The following is a 19,349-nucleotide window of genomic DNA, read 5'->3' on the forward strand; positions in this document are numbered from 1 at the left end:
GCATGAAAGTGAAAAGTGAAAGTGAAGCCGCTCAGTCGTGTCCGACTCCCAGCAACCCCATGGACTGCAACGTACCAGGCTCCTCTGTCCATGGGATTTTCCAGGCAAGAGTACTGGAGTGGGCTGCCATTGCCTTCTCCGACTATTCATTATAGAGGAAGCCATAAAAAGAAATGAAATTGGGTTATTTGTAGAGATGTGAATGGACCTAGAGTCTGTCACATAGACTGGAGCAAGTCAGAAAAAGAAAAGCAAATACTGTATATTAATGCATATATATATATATGGAATCTGAAAAAATTGGTATAAGTGATCTTATTTACAAAGCAGAAACAGAGACGCAGTGTGGAGAACAAATGTATAGATACCAAAGGGGAGGAGCAGGTTGAATTGGGAGATTGGGACTGCCATATATATACCACTGATACTATGTATAAAATAGATAATTAACGAGAAGCTACTGTATATAGCACAGGGAACTGAGTACACTGGAGTGACCCAAATGGTAAGGAAACCCAGAAAACAGATGTATGTATATGTATGGCTGATTCACTTTGCTATACAATAGAAACAAACACAGTGTTGTTAAGCAAATATACTCCAAATTTATTTTTAATTTAGTGATGCTAACAATATACTTTCTCAGTTGCACTAGCATATTTCAAGTACTAGGCAGTCACATATGGCTGGTGATCATAGTCTTGGACAAAGTAGCTTATAGAATATTTCCATCAGTACAGAAATTACAGTTAGGAAGTGTTGTTCTGAAGAATATCTGCTAAAATTTCTACAGCCTTTCACACTGATGAAGTATTTTTTATATGCAATGGAAATTATGGAAGCAAGAAGAGGAGAGAAGCAAATCATTGCTTCATAAATTTTATTGTCAGCTTAGAGGAATTAAAAAGATGATCTACTTATAGAAATAAATAAGAATATATAGATTTTCAATATTGCTGCAATAGCTAATGGTCAGGTACTCTTTAACACTAATTCTGTGTGGAACTTGCACAATAATCCTTTACTGAGTACTATTTTGACCAAACATTGTTCTAGATTCTTGGAATACATGAGTGAACAGATAAAAATCTCTGCATTCAAGGACTCAACATTCAGATTTTGCTTTAGTAGCTTTCTATAATTACTTGATACCAACCCTACATTTTACCAAATATGTTTAGTTTCACTACCCTTTGTAGATATTATTTATACTTTTAATACAATTGTATGCTAAGTTGCTTCAGTCACGTCCATCTCTTTGTGACCCTATGGACTTGGGCTCTTCTGCCAATAGGATTCTCCAGGCAAAAATACCAGAGTGGGTTGCTATGCCCTCCTCCAGGTGATCTTCCAGACCTAGGGATCAAACCAGGGTCTCCTATGGCTCCTGCATTGCAGGCAGATTCTTTATGGCTGAGCCACTAAGAACACCACTTTTAGTATGAACTATTAGTACATGAGATATTTTGATGACATCTGGGTTAAATAAAAGTCCTTTTTCAAAATAGAGTCTTTAAAATTCTTTTACTTTTAAAGTTATCCATTTTTGATCATTTCTTTTTAGCATATTGGTATAGGCTGTCTCTGAGGCAAGAGATATATAGGCCAGAGCTTAAATTTTAAAATTATGGTAAATAATGAATGTCAAATCTGATAAATCAGGCAGAAATATAAAAACAGATAAAACGGCTGATAATTGTCTTAAATAATTTTGTAAAATTCCCAATTGATCCAATTATTGTCTAAAATCTTCACTTCTTTTTTTCTATGTTAATGATTAAATAAACACACAACTCTAGCTTCAGAAAGAACTAATGCCAATTTTTCTCTAAGTTTCTTTCTCTAACCTTATTTCATCATGAGTTCCATTTCCCTGCCTTTACGTTTATAATCTTATTCTTCACTGGAAAGGAATTTGAACAAGCAAACATGTCTTGGCATAAAAAAAAAATCATCCAAAGCTGTTAGCCATAAATATTCTTATAGTGTCATACTCCTATAACTCATATTGAAATCACAGAACTTGAATTGCATGTGCAATTGTAAGTGGGCACAATTCCTTTGCATGTGCACACATATATACACATCCACGCACAAAGTACAAATGCTTTTTAACTGTGGGCTTAAGTTACCATAAGTCTGGCTAGTCAAAGTTAATAGCATGACTCTATCTTTAGCCCATCCACTAACGTATAACAGAAGAGTATGGAAACCATTCACCCACTGTGCAAAGACTGGAAGTAGAGTTTTTGGAATTTATTGATGGAGTTTTACTATGTGCATGTTCAAATTGATTTCAAACATTGAGCAAATAGGGACTTAAATTTTAAACTGTTAAAACAAAATGTGGAAACTATAGACCTTTTTCCAGGATGTCCCTAATTTTGAATGTGCATTTTTACTTTCAGGGTAATATGATGAGCAGGTGTTCAAGAAAGTGTTAATGTCTGTTTCAGTTGAAAATCAGGACACATGTCAATGGACTAGTTCCACAAATATTTAATGAGCCTAATCTTGTGTCCCTGGTAGCTCAGATGGTAAAGAATCTGCCTGCAATGCAGGAGACCAGGGTTCAATTCCTGGGTCGGGAAGATCCCCCAGAGAAAGGTAAGTTAACTTACTCTGGTATTCTTGCTTTGAGAATTCCATGCACAGAGGAGTCTTGTGGGCTACAGTCGAAGGGGTCACAAAGAGTCAGACACGACTGAGTGACTAACATTTTCACTTCACTTTCAATGATGTGTCATGCTCTATGAATTAGACACTTGTCCTCACAGAATAGCTAGCCATTTCCTTCTCCATGGGATCTTCCTGACCCAGGGATTGAAGCTGGGTCTTCTGAATTTCAGGCAGATTCTTACCAACTGAGCCACGAGGGAAGCCCTAAAAAAATACTGAAAAGACTCATAGTGTAGTGTGATGATTATCATAAAAGAAATATATATAAAGTAGGGGTCCAGAAGAGGCAGTGATTAATGGAAGGATTTTTCACATGCAGTTTAGACTAGTAATTTCATTGATATAAAATACTAGTTTTGAATGAACACAGTTGTACACAATCTATAATATTATAGACACTGAAAATGTGTTAATACATGTTAATTCACAAATCTATAAATTCTCATCATCACATTTTAGTCCAAACTCTCTAAAATTCAGCCTTGAATAAGGAGGAGTTTTCAGATTGTTCAGAAAGTATAGACATATTCCGATTAAACATCATGCTTTGAAAAGAATATTTTGAAACACACGGAAGAATATATCATTTGGCAAAAATAAGCCCAGGATAACACTTTTTTCCATACTGTTTACTGATATGAAACCATGAAAATAATGTCTAATGTTAATATGGTGTATTTTGCATGAAAATAATGAATGGACTTTTAGAAAACAAAAACAATGTTTAGTCTAGGCAACAGGAGCTCTATTCCAAGATAAAGTTAGTTCTTCATTTGTCCAGACATTCAAAGCTCCAAACATAACTCAACTGGAGCTTTCAGAAACAAGTTACCAACACAATCCCAAGATTTGGATTGCTTGGTCTATAAATGAATCCAGTACCTTTCCCACCCAAAGTCTAGTCTAATATTATTCTTGGGATAATGTCAGTGTCCCCCAGCAAATGATGTTAGAAAGATATATAGATAGATAGATAGGTAAAGTTGAAAGAATAATTGTCATAGAAAATTTTCTGAAGATTAATTGCAAGATGAGAGACCATTTTATCCATAAAACTGATTTGTTTACATAAAATATATAGAATGTAAAATGTTATCTTTCTTGTAACTATTAATTACTACAATATTTTAAAAATATGTTCAAAGACTACATGATGGGTTTCTCCCTTTAGAACTATGTATGACAGGACAGATGAAATTAATCAAAAGCCTCAAGCTGGTCCAAGGGCTAAATTCCTCACTTATTCCTGGAGTTGGTGGTTTGTGGAATGGGGTGTGTGTGTGTTTGTGAACGTATGTGTGTGTTATTGAGACCCTAATTTTATAACCACAAACCCACTCATCCAGAATCAAAGAGTGATATTTCAAATACAGTAATTTATTTTACATAGTCCATTAATTACATTTGTTTTCTGCATATATCCAGATGTGCACAGAAACATTCATTGGAGAATATGCAATGTTTCTGCTCTAAAATAGTTCACAGCACAGCAAATAGGCATCCATTCTCCCTGGGGATAGGTGATCTGACATCAATTTAAATAGATGTGGGCTGAGATTTTAGGTTTGGTTTAAAACCTGAGCTTTCACAATCTTAGCCTTACACTGGACCTTAGTTCATTCTTCCTGGGGAGTTTTTAATGGCATCCCAATCTCCTAAACAGTGTGCAGTGCATTCTGCTTTTTTCATTACCATTTCTAATGTGTCCTTGAAATACCTGGGGTGCTGTGGATTGTTCAACCACAATGCACAAGTCTTGTATTATATAGCTGGAAGAATACTTAGAAGCCCTGGTAATAAAAATGACAATAAATGGTTCTTTACAATTTCTTTAAATTTAAAAATAATATATCTGAAATGTTCTGACATGAGTATATTCAAATGCTTGCATGCAATGTGATTTTAAGTCTTTTAAGATTCTCTTTGCCTTATGGTTTTATTTCATCTGAGAGGCATAGAAACCAATCCTATACAGGATAAGCAATTATGACTTTTAGAAGGTGTTATTCTTTGAGTCTTGCTTCTCTTTCTCCCTTTGTGTTAGACTCATTATTGATGGCTGCCTTTTAGCTCAAAAGAATGATAGCTGACAAAGGTTCTCATAAATCTAGCATCTGCTTTATAATTTGTCTTTGTAGAAATATAATATTTTCTCAGTGGAGACATCACACTTCTTATTTGGGGGAACATATTTATTAAATACTAAAGTCTTTTAAGATTATTCCTAAGAACTGATTTTAAAACAACAAAAGCTATATGGACTTGCCACTTGGTCTTTAGCTCAATACTATTAGCTTTCCTGTTACAACACACAAATAAATAAGGGATAAAATTTTGCCCAAGTATGAATTCATTTGAAAAACGTACATTTTGAGTTTCAACTTTTTGTGATTCCCATTTGGCTACCTAATGCCAAAATGCAGCTTCTTAGAACAGGGGGAGATGGGGAATTATTAAAAATAATCTCACAAACTTTCCTGGACACGACACGATTTTCATGAACAATATTATGACAAGTTAAGTGCAAATGAATCAGAACATATGGATTAAATTTCCCTTGAAGTATACATGGTTTTTATAAATTACAAGAAAAAAGGGAATGGGAAAATGTAGTTTTAACTTTGCCAAACCCGAGACATTTGAACAATTGCTCAAGAGAGCATGCCAAACCCATATTTTCCTCCTTTAAATCCACCTAATATACAAAGAAACACTTTGAACTTATATAGCCAGTTCCTTCTCGGTAACTCAGTACTTTTGGAATTTCCTCATTTATTCCTTATGGTAGACTTGTAAACAAATTTTAGATATGACATTGCAATTTTTACAAGTGTGATTATGGGGAAAAAGTTTAAAAATCATGTGCTTGGTAAATAAGGAAGAACTGAGTATTAGAACTTAAGTGGAAACCAGTGAATCTGCATTAACTAAATTCTATTTTATTAAAAAAAAATAATAATCCTGAGCAACATCATGAGATATAAGTACTGCAGATTGATATTGTGAATTGATTACCTAAGTTTCTAACTATACTGAAGGCAACATCATTTCCATTAGTATAATTTTACCCTCAGTATCTAACAGAAACTTTTTGGTCATCTCTGAATTTATTTTTGTAATGACTTTACTGTACAAAGAAACTGAGTTCATTTTTTTAAGAGAATTAGATTCCAAATAAACCATGAAAAAAATCAGAAACAACATCTCCAGCAACATTTTGAGGTGCAATCTTCCACAATTTATCCTAAATAAAATTACACATAGAAACTATTTATAACACATATGCCATAATGTAGATCATATATTATTTATTAAAATTCATGTTAGACATACCTAGTGTATATATATTTATATGCATGTAGATGTTATGCATGCTGCTGTTGCTGCTAAGTCGCTTCAGTCGTGTCCGACTCTATGACCCCATAGATGGCAACCCACCAGGCTCTGCCGTCCCTGGGATTCTCCAGGCAAGAACACTGGAGTGGGTTGCCATTTCCCTCTCCAACACATACATGCATCCCAAGTCGCTTCAGTCGTGTCCGACTCTGTGCGACCCCATAGATGGCAACCCACCAGGCTCCTCTGTCCATGGGATTCACCAGGCAAGAATACTGGAGTGGGTTGCCATTTCCTGCTCCGATTTTATGCACAGATTTTGTAATTTTCTCAGAATTTGATCATACTATATATTTTATTTTCTAATCTGAAGTTTCCTCTCAATTTGTTTACTTTCTTTTAATATATCTATGTGCCAACCACATAATTTATATATCATCATTATCTGGTTCAAACTGGTTAGATACATTTATGGTTTTAATTTTGCTTATATTTTTAATGGATATAGGCAAATTTTGAAGTTCTTACTTACAAAGCTTGTAAATTTCCAAATGACCATAATGCCTCCTGTCACACAAATTTCAGGTCATTATTCCTATAGACCCACAGGGGTAAACATCTCACCTCATTGATTCACTGCTAGCTTCCCCAGGTTTTGTGCTTGTTGTGCTGGTGCTCAGTCAAGTCTGACTCTTTGTGACCCCATGGACTGTAGCCCACCAGGCTCCTCTGTCCATGAAATTCTCCAGACAAGAATACTGGAGCAGGTTGCCATTTCCTCCTCCAGAGGATCTTCCCCACCCAGGGTATGAACCTACTTCTCTTGTGTCTCCTGAATTGGCAGGAGGATTCTTTACCACTAGCACCACCTGGGAAAGGAAGATAGAGTGTAATACATAACAGAGATTCCCTGCATGAATAAATGAATGAATGAGTATTCCTGTCCTAGAGTCATGTAAACACTGCACTCTCTCTGAGTATCACTCTGATCTCCTCTGCACTTTTTGGTCTCTATCAGCATAGGGCACATTTCAACACTTTTCCCCTTATTTATTTCAATCTAGATAGTAGTCTTACAGACAATATCTTTCTTTTAGTTTTTGGTCAGTTTACTTGATCTGGTTTTTGCAATGAGCATGCATTTTTCATTACAGAACTCAACCTAAAGATAGAAACTTTATTTGTTTGAAGTACTAAGCAAGAGGATTTATATTAACTTGGAAACTAGAGACATGAATTGGCTGAAGCCAGTAAAAGAAACAGGGAATAGACATGCTCACAGGATAAAATGTGGATTCTTTTACATCTACCATTACTCCCCTGAGAGTCATTAATATGTACTGTTTTTAATCTCTCCCCAGCTACGCCATGTCTGGCATCACTTGTACTAGGCGACTCAAATACTTGAGATTTTGTACTCTACACCCATCCTCAGCAGAAGCAGCCAAACTTCTTCCCAACCAATCACTTTCTTACAGTTCAAATTATATGAATCAATAGTATCAAGTGTTTTCTTTTTTTTTCTGCCAATGGATTTTAAATAAGTTCAAATTTAGCTTTGTACATACTGCAATTACTATGCAACACAAATTTAATTAAAACTAAAAGTGTTTATCAGAACACTGGGTCAATGTAATTACTATAAACAATTGCTATGAGCCCAGCATTGTTATTATTAATATGGTGATTAAATATTTTTCATGTATTAAGCACCCAGTTGAATTTAGTCTCACATCAGATGTGGCCAATGGCATGAAGTTCCTTGCAGCTAGTAAAGAAAAAAATGAAAACAAAAGAACAAGACTGTGTGATAAGTGAAATAACAAAGCCTGGGAATTTATGGGAGCAAAGAGAAAAACATGAATGTGTTTAGACAGGAGGGCAAGGTAAAATGTATATAACAGCTAAAGTTAGAGACTAGGATAGAAAGGAATAGGATGATTTTAAAAATATTTAACATGCAGAATTACTAGAACCTGGTGAGCAATTTGATGTAAGTAGGGATGGAAGAAGGATTCATGCATTTCTTTGTGTTTTCAGGCTGAAAAAGCATGTTAGAAAAACAAAAAATGTGCACATCCATTAGAAAGCCTGCTGTAGACAGAAATGTAAGAGGAGTAAATTACAATAGAAAGTTAGATGAGCTAAATAAGAAAAATATATAAAAATATATGTATATAAATACATATTTATATACCACAGCTTACATATCATATGTATTTTTGGATATGTATTTAAATTTAGAATCTTGTTCTGTATACAATTTCATGGACTCCTTTTTTAGTTGTTGTTAAGATATCATGAACCTATTTTCACCTCAGTTCATATAAATCTGTAATGCTATATTCAATACTGACATAAAAGCCCATTCAATGGAAAAATATCACTCAACAGGACTTTGGAAAAGTAAGCGCTAGTGCATGCTCTAAAGACCTGTAAAGAGAAAATTACAGATTAGAAGTTTCTATAAGAAATATTTCTCTAGCAGAGTATTTTGGAGGAGCCATCTAGGCACCTTTCTGTTATTGTTCAGTCACTAAGTCGTGTCCGACTCTACACAACCCCATGGACTGCAGAACACCAGGCTTCCATGTCCTTCACTATCTCCTAGAGTTTGCTTCAATTCATGTCCATCGAGTCAGTGATGCCATCCAGCCATCTCATCCTCTACTCCCCTCCTCTTCATTTGCCTTTAGTTTTTCCCAGAATAAGAGTCTTTACCAAGGAGTCAGCTCTTCTCATTAGATGGCCAAAGCATTGGTGCTTCAGCTTCATCATCAGTCTGTCCAATGAATACTCAGTGTTGATTTCCTTTAGGATTGACTGGTTTGATCTGCTTCCTATCCAAGGGATTCTCAAGAGTCTTCTCCAGCACCATGGTTTGAAAACATCAACTCTTTGGTGCTCAGTCTTCTTTATGGTCCAGCTCTCACATACATACATGACTACTGGAAAAACCATAGCTTTGGCTTTATGGACCTTTGTCAACAAAGTGATGTCTCTGCATTTTAATATACTGTCTAGGTTTGTCATAGCTTTTCTTCCAAAGAGCAAGTGTCTTTTCATTTCATGGCTGCAGTCACCATCAGCAGTGACTTTGGAGCCCAAGAAAATAAAATCTGTTACTACTTCCACTTTTTATCCATCTATTCGCCATGAAGTGATGGGCCCAGATGCCATGATCTTAGTTTTTTGAATGTTGAGTTCTAAGCCAGCTTATTCTCGTGCCTCTTTCACCTTCAACAAGAGGTTATTTAGCTCCTCTACACTTTCTGCCATTGAGGTGGTATCGTCTGCATATCTGAGGTTGTTGATATTTCTCTGGGCAGTCTTGATTCCAGCTTATGGTTCATCTAGCCCAGCATTTTGTGTGATGTACACTGCATATATATTAAATAAACAGAGTGACAATATATAGCCTTGTTGTATTCCTCTCCCAATTTGGAGAAAGTCAGTTGTTCCATGTCTGGTTCTAACTGTTGCTTCTTTACCTACATACAAGTTTCTCAAAAGACAGGTAAGGTGGTCTGGTAATCCCATCTCTTTGAGAATTTCCCACAGTTTGTTGTGATCCACACAGTCAAAGACTTTAAAATAGTCAATGAAGCAAAAGTAGATGCTTTTCTGAAATTCCCGTGCTTTTTCTATGATCCAAGGAATGCTGGCAATTTGATCTCTGGTTCCTCTGCCTTTTTAAAATTCAGCTTGTACATTTGAAAATTCTTGGTTCATCTGTTGTCGAAGACTAGCTTGGAGGATTTTGAGCATTACTTTGCTAGCATGTGAAATGAGTGCAATTGTGTGGTAGTTTGAACTTTCTTTAGCACTGCCTTTCTTCGGAATTGGAATGAAAACATCTTTTTCAGTCCTGTGGCCATTGCTGAGTTTTCCAAATTTGCTGGCATGTTGAGTGCAGCACTAAAACATCATCTTTTAGGATTTGAAATATCTTACCTGGTGACCTGGGCTTCTATCACCTCCACTAGCTTTATTTGTAGTAATGCTTATGCTTTAGGATTTCTGGCTCTAAGTGACTGACCACACAATCATGGTTATCTGAACCATTAAGACATTATTATTATTATTGGCATAGTTCTTCTGTGTATTCTTGCCACCTCTTCTTAATTTCTTCTGCTTTTGTTAGGTCCTTATAGTTTCTGTCCCTAATCATGCCAATTCTTCCATGAAATGCTCCCTTGGTATCTCCATTTTCATGAAAAGATCTCTAGTCTTTCTCCTTCTACTGTTTTCCTCTATTTCTTTGCATTGTTCTTTGAAGAAGGCCTTCTTATCTCTCCTTGCTGTTCTCTGGAACTCTACATTCAGTCAGGTATATCTTTCCCTTTCTCCCTTTCTTTTCACTTCTCTTCTTTCTTCAGCTATTTGTAAAGCCTCCTCAGACAACCACTTCGCCTTCTTGCATTTTTTCTTTGGGATAATTTTGGTCACTGCCTCCTATACAATGTTAAGAATCTACATCCATAGTTCTCTGGGCACTCTGTATATCAGATGTAATCTTTTGCATCTATTGGTCACCTCCACTGTACAACCATAAAGGATTTGATTTAGGTCATATCTGAATGGCTTAGTAATTTTCCTTACTTTCTTCAATATAAGCCTGAATTTTGCACTAAGGAGCTCATGATTTGAGCCAGTCAGTTCAAGGTCCTCTTTATGCTGCAAAGAGTATAATCAATATGATTTCAGCATTGATCTTTTGGTGATGTCCATGTGTAGAGTCTTCTCTTGTGTTGCTGAAAAATGGTGTTTGCTATGATGTGTGTGTTCTCTTGACAAAACTCTGTTAGCCTTTACCCTGCTTCAGTTTTTACTCAAGGCCAAACTTATCAGTTATGCCAGGTATCTCTTGACTTCCTACTTTTGCATTCCAGTCCCCTATGATGAAAAGGACATCTTTTTTAGGTGTTAGTTCTAGAAGGTCTTGTAAGTCTTCTTAGAACCAGGCAACTTCAGCTTCTTCAGCATCTGTGATTGGGGCATAGACCTGGGTTACTGTGATGTTGAATAATTTGCCTTGGAAAAGAATTAAGTTCATTGCCATTTTTGAGATTGCACCAAGTACTGCATTTCAGACTCTTGTTGACTGTGAGGGCTGCTCTATTTCTTCTAAAAGATTCTTTCCACAATAGTAGATATAATGGTAATCTGAATTCCACTGGTCTATTCCCATCCATCAATGTTCACTCTTGCCATCTCCTACTTGACCACTCCAATTTACATTGCTTCATGGACCATACATGAATATAGCTTGTAAGTATAAAATACACAGAAAAGGGGGAGTATATTTTAAAGATATTTGGTCTGCACAATCAGATGGATTTCATGACTAATAACATATTAATGAGAGAAATTTTAAAAAGCAATAATGGAAATGAGAATTTTGACTTGATGGTAAGGAATAAGTGAATGCAATTTATCTACATAGAGAAAACTGAAAGAAGTCTCCCTATTGAAGATGAGCCTGAGATGCTGAGCCCAGTGTTCATTTTTACATTTGAAGAATTTGTGGGACATCCTGAAGGATTTTCCTAAAATTCAAAAAAATACATTATTTTGGGATCTTAACTATTGGTGTCTTCTGTAAAGAGGTCATCATTATAGTTTTAGATATAGATAAAATGATTCAGTAATAGTGTGCAGACTGGGAAGAGTTGAAAGTAGAAAGCTAAAAAGTTTTCAATACCAAGCAGTAGGCTAAAATAGAATATATTCTAGTGGAGGATAATAACCTTAATTCACAGACAATAAAATAACTTTAGGCATCTCTCTGATTCCTTAACAAAATGCTGTTAAAGTACAAAATGGTCCCCCAAAATCCCAGTCAAAAGTGGTCTTCATAATATATTTTGCCAAAGGTAAAAATTTAAGAATAACTTTTTGAAATCCTATAAATGTTTATTTTTTGATCTTAGAACTGTTTCAGTTTTTCGCTTTAACCATTAGCTCAAACTCCACTCCAGTATTCTTGCCTGGAGAATCCCGCGGACAGAGAAGCCTTGAGGGCAACAGTACAGGGGTCGTAAAGAGTCGGACATGACTGAGAGACTTCCATTTCATTTCATTTTCCAACTCCACAGCCTTGGTCAATGAAAGGCATAATGGTAAGTGCTAGGAATAGGAAACTGAACAAAAAAGATGGTGTCCTGCCATCGTGGAATGAAGAAACTGGTGACGGAGATAGTTATTAAATCTTTACACAGATAATGATAAATATCCTGCTGAAATAAAACTTTCAAAAGGAAGTGCATGAATCAGTGAGATTTGAAGACAAAAAAAAGATTTCTTTGAGGAGTGACGTTGGGACTAAGACTTGAAAGAGGTGTTGGAAAGTGGGAGGGGAAGACAAGATCATTTGGAGAACTAAGAACTTTATATAATGACACTAGAACAATACGTGACAATAGGGCTTATGTAAAGAAGTGAAGGGGCTTCCCTGACGGCTCAGCGGTAAAGAATCTGCCTGCAATGCAGGAGACACAGGAGATGTGGGTTCGATTCCTGGGTTGGGAAGATCCCCTGGAGGAAGGCATGGCAAGCCACTCCAGTATTCTTGCCTAGAGAATCCCATGGACTTAGGAGCCTGGCAGGCTGCAGTCCATGGGGGCGCGAATCTGACACTTGAATGACTAGGCATGCAAAGAAGTGAAAGACTTTGCAATGGAGCTAAAAGGGACGACTTCGTGAGGTGAAGGTGTAGGGACATAGGTAGATATCTTGTTGTACCAGACCATGCTGAAGCAACACAACTATGTCTAACAGAGAAGATGCTAGATAAATATTGGAGGAGTGAATAGATACTTTTTATAATGTTGAAAAGATTCCACTTTTGGGACTAAACAGGAGAAGAAACAGCTCCCCATGATTTCTAACAAGATTGGCATTTAAGAGATATTGGAGCCTGCAGAGAAAACGGAAAGAGAACAGCTACATATTTAAATTAAGCCATGCCAACAACAAAGGGGCTTTACCACTGTGCAGAATCAAAGGACCAAGAAACAAAGACAAAATTTGCGCCTTTTAAGTTTACACAAACCAAGGGAATATTCATGATAGAGACCTTGCCAGATTCTAGGATACAGTGTATTGATTTAATTCCATAGTGTTTATTTACTAGACAATAATGCAAACAAATACTGCATTCCTAATTAAATATCTTAGCATCAATATTCTGAAGCCTTTACCTTCAATTTTCCTTTACAAATTACTTTTTAATTCAAATGTCTCTATATAATCACATGTTTCTAGAGTATAGCTTGACATTTATTTTTCTAAAATTGATATTATTAACTGAAAACCAAATTTTGAGACTGTATTACATTCTCTTTCCTTCCATAGTGCCTTCTGAGACTTTCTTGGTAGTGGAGGGCAAAACCTTTGCTATCAAGCGCTATTGACTGAGGTGCATCACAGAGGAATTTTAGGGCAGTGAAACTCTTTCGTGTGATACTCTAAAGATGGACATATTATACATTTGTCCAAACCCATAAAATGTATAAAACTAAGGGCGAATCAAACTAAGAGCAAACCTTAAGGCAAACTATGAATTTGGAGTGATTGATACTTGTCAGTATAGGTTCATCAATTGTAACAAATGTTCCACTCTGGTGGGAGATGCGAGGCTATGAATGTGTGGAAGCCAAGAGTTTATGTAGTTTTCAGTTTCTGCTCAATTTTCCTGTGAATCCAAAACTGCACCAAACAAAATAAAGTCATTTAAAGCAAAAATAGAAGCAAAGTGAACTAGAATAGCTGTGTTAAAACTTGGAAAATTAAAGTTAAAACCCAAAAACTAATGAAAGAGAAAAGACACCAAAATAAAAAGGGTATGGACCATAACCTCCATCAACTCTTATAGTCTAACAATTAAAGGTACTTTCTATACCTCTTTGCCGTAAATGAAGGAAAAAAAAAAAAAAAAGGAAAAAAAAAACTCTGTCCTACATAAGTTATATAATAAAAAATTAAAGATTGAATTAAAGATAATATTCCAACTTGAGAGCTATGGAAAAAGGAACTTGAAAACTAGTACCTGACTTTGAAGTGGCAAATGTTGCTTTATTTCCAAGTGTTTTTAATTCTCAGTAGAAAGGCAAAAAACTTCTTAAGTCTGTTTTCTGAGCTCTTTGTTCCAAATGGGCTGCTATTCTTTGTTTCTCTTCTAAATCAAATTCTACTCTTGCCTATTAAGCTGCATTTAATACCATGGTAGGAACATCATATAGAAAGTTATTTGGTATTTTAATAAGCAATCACTTATTTTTCTATATAAGTGTTCTTTTACATATAAGAAATGTTCTTGGGTTTTGATGGGAATTAATCTATCAAATAGCATGATATAAATAAACATAATTTAGAATAAATATTGTCAGTCATCTCTTATACTAGCTGATAAGAGTCTTGAAGTTCAAAACTTTACCCATATTGATTCATCCGTTCAGTTGGCCACTGAATGAAGGATATGTTGTTTAAGAATTTAGGTAGACAACACCCAACATCTAGGTGTTCAGGGTAGGAATAGTAAATCATGTTTTTCATATTTAGGTAAACAACAGAAAACACTCACCTCTTCAAAATCTGTTATTAAAAGAAATGGGATATTTCAATTCCTAATCAATTGTAAGCTGCAGAAATTATTAAATTTATCACTCTAGTCGTGCTCAGCTTTTCCACACTCAGGTAAGAACAGACACACACACACAATTATGTAAACATTAAATTCAAATTGAAATTTAGAAAATTGTTTATAGTAACCAGAAGTATATAAGATATATCAAAGATAATTAAAATATCTGATGGAGATAAACAAATGAATAAAAAGAATGCAAAATTTTAAATTAAAAAATTAATTTAATTTTCACTTTTCATGATTACACCATTATTAGGACCTTGAATAATATGACTGCCTCCTTTAAATATCACTTTTTTATTTAGGGTAGCTAGGCCTCTAATTTTGTACTGGTCAAGATAACTTTTTCCTGAAAAAATTAGGGTTAAATGGAAAAAGAATGAAAGTCTGTAAAATTCTCAAAGATGAGAACAATGGATGAGTTCATTTATTAGAGCCCAGAAAATGAGAAAGAGTGTAAATCATGATAAATGATGTAAAAGGAATAAAAAAGTAATTCTTAGCAAACATAGTAATTTTTAAAGGTTGACCTGAAGAAAGTATATGCATGAAAATCACAAAGTTAAAAGACTCACATTGACTCATAGGTGATGAAATTAAAGCAGGTTACCAAAGGAAAATGTACAGAATTACAATTCAAAAATAAAGCCCTGAAAATTTAAGAAGTTTAATAAGCTGGGAGACCTATGTTTTGAAGTGTGCCATAGGATTTCTTTAAATATACAGCATCTGATAATATATCAGATACATTAGCAAAAACTAGAAAATTATTTTCTGGCACCTATAATGTGCATTCGCTGTGATTTCTCAGAAACATCAATGTGGAAGATGTCCTAGGGATATCATGGTCTGACCCGCATACACTTTCATATGGTTAGAAACTAAGATACAAGGTTGTGTAAATTGTCTTTCCCATCTTATCCCTTCAAAATACAGTTTTTGAATCCTGACTCTTCTTTCTATTTATGTCATCTGGGGTACAGTTTTTAGTTTCTCTGCCTTAATTTCCTCATTTTAACACAGATGTAATGATAGTATCTACAGATAGGGTTGTTCAGTTCAGTTCAGTTCAGTCTCTCAGTTGTGTCCGACTCTTTGCGACCCCATGAATCGCAGCATGCCAGGCCTCCCTGTCCATCACCAACTCCCGGAGTTCACTCAGACTCACGTCCATTGAGTCAGTGATGCCATCCAGCCATCTCGTCCTCTGTCACCACCTTCTCCTCCTGCCCCCAATCCCTCCCAGCATCAGAGTCTTTTCCAATGAGTCAACTCTTCGCATCAGGTGGCCAAAGTACTGGAGTTTCAGCTTTAGCATCATTCCTTCCAAAGAAATCCCAGGACTGATCTCCTTCAGAATGGACTGGTTGGATCTCCTTGCAGTCCAAGGGACACTCAAGAGTCTTCTCCAACACCACAGTTCAAAAGCATCAATTCTTTGGCACTCAGCTTTCTTCACAGTCCAACTCTCACATCCATACATGACCATAGGAAAAACCATAGCCTTGACTAGACGGATCTTTGTTGGCAAAGTAATGTCTCTGCTTTTCAATATGCTATCTAGGTTGGTCATAACTTTCCTTCCAAGGAGTGAGCGTCTTTTAATTTCATGGCTGCAGTCACCATCTGTAGTGATTTTGGAGCCCAGAAAAATAAAGTCTGACACTGTTCCCACTGTTCCCCATCTATTTCCCATGAAGTGATGGGACCAGATGCCATGATCTTCGTTTTTTTTGAATGTTGAGCTTTAAACCAACTTTTTCACTCTCCACTTTCACTTTCATCAAGAGGCTTTTGAGTTCCTCTTCACTTTCTGCCATAAGGGTGGTGTCATCTGCATATCTGAGGTTATTGATATTTCTCTGGGCAATCTTGATTCCAGCTTGTGTTTCTTCCAGTCCAGCGTTTCTCATGATGTACTCTGCATATAAGTTAAATAAGCAGGGTGAAAGATTAAATCTCTTGAAAGAGGACCATGTATTCATGCTAAGTCACTTCAGTAGTGTCCTACTTTTTGTGACCTGTGGACTACAGCCTACCAGGCTCCTCTGTCCACGGGATTCTCTAGGCAAAAATACTGGAGTGGGCTGCCATGCCCTCCTCCAGGGGGTCTCTTGACCCAGAGATTGAGCCCATCTCTTCTATAACTCCTGCATTGGCAGGCAGGTTCTTTACTACTAGTGCCACCTGGAAAGATCAGGCACGTCTCAATAAAAATTAGCATTCACCGTGGTGCATAATGGGCTTTTGTTGCTTTATTGCCTAGCAGAAAAAAATGATTTGTGGCTGGTGTGTGTCAATGCATCCAGTGAGAGATGCAACTAATAGTTAAAGGAAGATGAAATTGATACTTTGACAGTGTCTGATTTATTCTCTTGTGTTTCAAACAATGTGTTGAATGTTCAGGGTTCTTGTCTCTTATGAGGCTGACAGATCAGAAAATAAGCTAGATATAATTTAGCAATAATGATATAGGATGAATTTTTTACGGCAAAAATTATAACTCTAATATACACATTGATTTTGCTTTTATTTTAGGTAAAGATAATTATGCAAGCAAGAATATAGATTGATGATGATTGATAGATATAAAATTATATTTTAGCTGTATCACAGATAGTTTTTGAGATATGAATAAAATAATATTGGGTGAGGTTAATAAAGATATGCGTGCATGTTAAAATTGGTAAGCATTAATATAATAAAACCCATCTGCTATAATTACAGTTTTATAATAAATTCCATCAGTATAATTATGGTTTTATACTCTAGTCGAAATTACCAACAGCCTTATTTTGTACCAACTATAAATTCTCAATATTAGATAGGTTAAAAAGAAGGTAAAACATTTCTCTAAAAAGTTAACTGCATCCAACATTGCCAAACACTGCAAAGCACCACTTTACAGGGTAACATTCTGGTTGACTAATACAATATTTTCTCTCACAAGTGGAATCATGCCACTATAATTCAAGGATACTGATGAAGAAGTAATGGCTAAAGTGAAATTTTGGACAACTGGCAATATAGCCATATCATATAGATCATTTCTGTTATGATATGTCAAAGAATTTTAAATTTCCTTCTATCTAAACTTTCACAAACACAAATAATAGATCTCTTTCCATATTGTCTGCAATAACATTTGCAGTAAATTTAATTTATAATACTGTACCAAGTATCTAGTGCTATACTGTCATTGAGATTATTGAAATGATACTTCTGCTAGATAATCTATCAATCCGAATGGCAGAACTTGAACCAATCTCGTCTATATTAAAATTACCTTCCCTGTAAGAAACCTATAATTCTTTCCTTTTCTTTCACAACTTTGCCTCTAGTTTGAGTTTTATGAATAATTGCTTTTCTACTGATCAAAAACAAATTCTAGTATACTAGATACACTATCATTGATCACTATAAGTACTAATGTATGAATAAAAATATGTTTATGTTTCAAACTAAACCTGACATCTTTGTAATAAGGCCTCATACACAATCTAGCACATTACTATCTTTCTTCCTGGGGAGGGAGACAGCTTGGGCTTTATGAGTCAAGATTTGGTCTAATAAATACTGATGATTTGTTGCCTATCATTCTTTTAATGTCCTTCTTGATGACTCTGATTTGTTAATATAATATATTGATGATAGTGTTATTAATTAGTGCAGTGCCAAGAGTGCAAAATCATGACAAAAGCTTCCCAGCTCTCTTTTTCTAGTCATGAAGAATATTGTGGGAGAAGTTTGTCTAAGATGATTAAGGACAAATTAATATACCACCTTTTTAAATCATGATTTTAAACCATGATTTTAAATGGTAGCTTACTGTAACTTGAAAAGGGATTCACACCATTTTCTTCCCGCCTCTCTGCAGGGTCATCTGTGGTTTGATTTTTACAAATCTGTAGTAAGCAAGAGAAAAGCCTTACTCAGGAATCTTCAAACTGGACTTTTTTTTCATAATATTTTGGGAAGCTTGAAGACCAAAGCCTAAATCAATACTATAGTTGCAGCACCCAAGCAATTGGCTCTATAGACTAAACTTACTGATTTCTCTAACTAAATTAGTTATTTATTTGGTGTATCATGGTCCTCAAAACTGAAAACTGTATTTTAAGTCTTGATATCCTTTACTTTTATGCTGATAAATGAAAGAATATTCTCTTTTCAAAACGGGGAGAATATTTTTCCTCTTACAGAAGGAACTGCAACAAAAATAAAAAGGTTATTGGCAATGGAAATACAGCCGTTTTCTTCAAACAATACCTTGGATTGAAAAAAAAAAAGAATGAAAATTTTCATGTTTTAACAACTGATAGAGCAAGTAGAAGTGTGTATACACTTAGCGTTGCTAATTATGAAAGTATGTGGGGAAACTTAAGGTCTTAACTAGTCTGGGTCCTGAGTTAGCTTATTTAATTCCCAGGAAAGACAGCAGAAGATGAATACCAATGGAAATTAATAGTTTCTTTTAAGGCTGGAAGAAGCACAAGCTGGAATCAAGATTGCCAGGAGAAATATCAATAACCTCAGATATGCAGATGACACCACCCTTATCGCAGAAAGTGAAGAGGAACTCAAAAGCCTCTTGATGAAAGTGAAAGAGGAGAGTGAAAAAGTTGGCTTAAAGCTCAACATTCAGAAAACGAAGATCATGGCATCTGGCCCCATCACTTCATGGGAA

Source organism: Bos grunniens, chromosome 14 (assembly GCF_055505025.1).
Source record: "Bos grunniens cultivar Pamir isolate PY7600 chromosome 14, Bosgru_T2T1.0, whole genome shotgun sequence".
In the NCBI taxonomy this organism is placed as follows: Eukaryota; Metazoa; Chordata; class Mammalia; order Artiodactyla; family Bovidae; genus Bos; species Bos grunniens.